Source organism: Nelusetta ayraudi, unplaced genomic scaffold (assembly GCF_046127955.1).
Source record: "Nelusetta ayraudi isolate G7.1 ecotype Tasmania unplaced genomic scaffold, CSIRO-AGI_Nayr_v1 ptg000004l, whole genome shotgun sequence".
In the NCBI taxonomy this organism is placed as follows: Eukaryota; Metazoa; Chordata; class Actinopteri; order Tetraodontiformes; family Monacanthidae; genus Nelusetta; species Nelusetta ayraudi.
In genome coordinates, this window is record NW_027466054.1 from 6,993,506 (window position 1) to 6,997,947 (window position 4,442).

At 41.8% G+C, this 4,442-nt stretch overlaps 1 pseudogene; it reads right to left on the reverse strand.

Moving 5' to 3' along the window:
- Positions 1-2,293: 2,293 nt before the first annotated feature.
- On the reverse strand, positions 2,294-4,043 carry LOC142898195 (sodium-dependent lysophosphatidylcholine symporter 1-B pseudogene; annotated as a pseudogene).
- Positions 4,044-4,442: the final 399 nt, after the last annotated feature.

Consider the following 4,442-nt stretch of genomic DNA (forward strand, 5'->3'; position numbering starts at 1 on the left):
ATACATCAGCCATGAATCCAGAGGTGGATCATATCTTTGTATATGTGATAGTGTTTTTTTTTTTAAATGTTTAAAACAATTATTTCACTATTTTTTAATTCCACTAATAAAGATTTTATTTTCCTCTGCACAAAAAAGAGACAACAGTAAAGACAACTGTTTTACATTGGCTGTACATTTGCTTTGTTTCAGTGCCTCCGACTCAATTACTTATCATACCATTGGTGCCAAAGGCCAACAGGCACTGTGGCATTTACAAATTACACAAATGTTTTCGCGTATACACAAAAAATAAAATATATCAAAGACATTCACACTTGATATAGGGCCGTCAGATTGGTAACTACGTTGGAACCACTTTCACACTGTCAAAGCCACAGCCAGGTTACCGCCTCACTATCTTCAAAAGTCCGATAGATCTGGTTCTGTCTGGACCAACTGAAAAATGAATATGTTGATTAAGTGTTCAATGTTGACCAATGAGACACACAATTGCTTTTGTTTCTGTAATCAGAAGGGTCCAGTGTGTACTGTATGTTTTCACATTTGTATAGAGGAAGAGCAGGTCAATGATTTTAGGTTGAAGTATTTTTGCGGGGGTGGGAGGTTGCAATTGTTGGCAGTGTCGATTTGGCAAGAAACAAAGTTTTTTTCTGTGGTCCACAGCTAAATCTGACAAACCGGAATGCTCAAAAATTTCAAAAGCCATTTTGAAAAGTGCTGGATGTATTTAACCAATAAGCAGACGCAGATGATGGTGATGATGATGATGATGATGATGATGATGATGATGATGATGATGCGTTGTTGCCACAAGAAAATGAATGTGAAATCACAAGTGGGCCACGCTGCACATCGCTGATTGATTACAGAGTGCACGGAGGGAAAGGATGTGTGTGGGTGGAATCTAATGAAAGTGCAGGAGAGAGCACATTGGGGCAGGTGTGCATGTGCTCACTCGTGCATGTGTGTGTCACTGAGAGAAATTTCAATGTTTACCAATACACCTGCACATTCAGGCTAGGTTTAATATCTTTAGCACTTCTGCTTTTTATATTTTGATACAAAATGTTAAAAAAAAAATATATATATATATATATATTAAACTGACATCTTGGAAGATTTCCAGGATAGTGTGTACAGCTGCTATTAGATGATACGAACACACACACAGACACACACGTGCCCGTCCCCTGTGCCTTCTCCTTTAAAGAGACACACGGGTGGCTGCGCTCCACTTGACATGTGGGCTCGTAGTCTCACCTTAGAGACGGAGGATGGGCATGGCTGCACGCTTTGATGGCTTAATTACTGCCGTGGAAACAGGAGTGGCTGGAGAGGGACAGAGAGCGGAAGGGAGGGGAGGAGAGGACGGGGGGTGAGAGCCAGAGGGAGCCAGGGTTATGTGCAAGTGTTAGCGCCGCTGATAAGCTTGTAAGGATCGTTAGCGTGAGGCTTAAATGGCACTGAGGTCCCATAAGGCATCTTAAATGTATGTGCTTAGTGGGTGAGGGGAATTCTGGGCTTATTTAGGCTCAATGGAAAAGGCATATTTCTTATGGTTTGTGATATCATAATTTTTCAACGCTAAGACCTTTTTCTTTTTTGTAGGCTTTTTTGGAATTGGATGGCAAAACTGCTTTCGCCAACTCCACATACAAGTTTTATGAAAACAATGAAAAATTCAGTTGTTCCCTGTGGCCTGCTTCATTGTTCACTGGAGACAAATGTAGACCTCGGCAACGTGCAAATGAGACCATTTTTAATCGACAACAGTTGATGCAGTTGACCCCTTACTTGATTAAGTCAGATCTAAATTATAAGTGGAAGAATTAAAAAAAAAAACCTCATCCTCTGACTTGCCCTGCTTGATTTATTTTTTTTTTCATTTGTGGAATCTTTCAAACCATGACGCACTTAAAGAGGATATGTTGATTTGTTGCTCAGTTGGTTGGTTGATAAGTTGATTGGTTGGTTGAGTCTGTTCTGAACTTGGTATATTTTCTGGAGTCACGCAAAGGCTGAATGCTCTATTGAGTATCATTTGGTTAAATGCATTATGTTGCAGCTGTGCAGTTGAGACATAGCAATGCTGAATCTTTTGGACATTTGGTTACCCCACAGGACCAGTTTAGAGGTATTCTTTCATCCTATGAAACTTCAGAACCTTTGCACTGATTGGAAAAGCATTGTGACAAGGTGAACCATCCATTTGAGTCAACCATTCCTTTAAACGTTTTTTCCTCACCCAAAAAAAGTTTACTAAAGCCCAGTTCAATGATGTAACATTCTATTCAGAGCTTTTACAGATTACTGCCACGCTAAGCTAGTAACGGGTGTAGATGAAACAAGACCCCCGGCAACATTGAAAACAAAACCTTTCAAATGCAACCAAACCTTTTTAAAGTTTTTTTTATTTTTTAACTTTAATTGGTTAAAAAAAAGACAATTCAAACAGCATAAACATTTAAAATCGGTTGTCATATATCACAAGTATTTTTTGATAGCTCGTTTACAGTTATGGTGAGGCTTTTTGTGGGTCCTTCTCTCCTGCCACTTGTTTCTGTAGCAGTTCACAGTTTTGCTTCCTCCTCTGCTCATCGATCGGGTACAAATACAATATGGACAATCCGATTATGATGAGAACAATTGGTGCAACTGAGATCAGAAGCTTCAGGGTTAAATTAACTTCCTTGGGCTGTGAGCAGCCTTTGGTAATATAGCCTGCAAAATATAAACACAGAGTGGAAATGCCAAGAGAGACACCTGAGGCAAACTTGGTGAAGAACACAAAAAAGGAATAAAATATGGCTTCCTGGCCAGCGTGGTCGGGGCAGTGCACGTGGAAATCGTCGACGACATCAGGCACCATTGACCATGGCAGTAGAAAGGCGGATGACACTGCGAATCCGACAGCAAAGGCAAAAATGTAGGCAAAAAGAAGATTAACCTTTGTGCACACCAGCAACACCAATAAGGGAACTACTAACAACGTTCCAGTATAAACTGCAGTCTTCTTCCCAAACTGAGTCAAAAACCATTGCCAGATGGGGATACTGGAAGCAGCAGACAGCATGATGACCAGGAGAATGTTCTGGAAGTCGTTTTTGAAGCCTAGTGTGTAGATGCAGAATAAGGCTACGTTTCCTTCCAGCAGCAGAAAAGCGGATGAGGTGAAGAGGAAAACCATTAGTAATTTGGCATACGGACCAAAGCCCAGCACCAACTTGATCCCCTCAAATAAAGATGTAGGCTTGAAGTCGGTACGGCCTGAATCTTTCTTCTCCCTCAGGCCAAAAAACAGAACAAATGCACAGAGGATATAGAGGAAGCCAATGACACCTGAGGCGATCATGTATGCAACTCTTGTGTCTTTAAGAGACAAACCGACCTCATTGAGTCCACCTGTCTTGGACAAGTTGGTTTGATTTCCCATAACCTCATCAGTTCCTGGGATGCAGGGAGATTGCGCTCTACCCACAATCTGGCCTTGAATGGCTGTACCGAGAACAGTACCAAGAACCTCCACGGTCATCCTGTATGCAGTGGCAGAGTCCCTTTCTTTCTGGTCAGAAGTGATGAACATGGTGAGTGCAGAGTATGGTACATGGTAGCAGGTCTGTAGGGTCTGGAAGAGGATGTAGACGAATAGGTACCACACGACTTTACCATCATCAAAGGGAGGGACGTACCAAATTACGAAATAGGAGACCACTGCCAGAGGTGTTGATAACATAATCCAGGGGAACATCCGCCCAAAACGTGTCCATGGGCTACGTGAGACCAGAAAGCCCACTGTGGGGTCCGTGAATGCATCCCAAGCTCGGCCTCCGAACAGGATAATGGAAACAGAAAAGGGATCCACCTGAGCTATGTCCAGCAGATATATCTGAAGAAAAAAACCCAGGGCAGTGGATGTAATCTGGTAGGGTGCTCCGCCAATTGCAAAGCACAACTTGTTGCAGACTGAAAGCTTGTCTCTTTCTTCTTCGTGCTGCATGGTTTGCAACTTTCTTAGTTCCAATCACAAAGTTCTGTCTTTTTGGTAGTCATTGGCAGAGGACGTGTTCTTGATTGGTCTCAATTCTGAGTTTAAAGTTTTTCCATTTGTATTTTCCTTTAATCTTAAAAATGTGGTTCTATAAAACACACAAAGGCATGACTTTAAAATTTGAAGAAAGGAATGCACATTCTATCTTTTGCGTATGTCTTAAAAGATATTGGAGTATGCCTCAAGGATTTGTCAGATTTGTTTGCATCTCCTTTTGTGGCTGAATAATCTGATTTTCAGTGTATCTTTACCTGGTGCAACAGTCTGCTCTTCTGCATTTTGCCCTCAGTCAAATCACTAGTTGGAGCAGGCAGACTGTATTAGCTGGGTGCTACCCAGCTAAAGACAGCTGGAGAAATAACCAGCGGGTCTCTGATAGTCCCTCCCACCA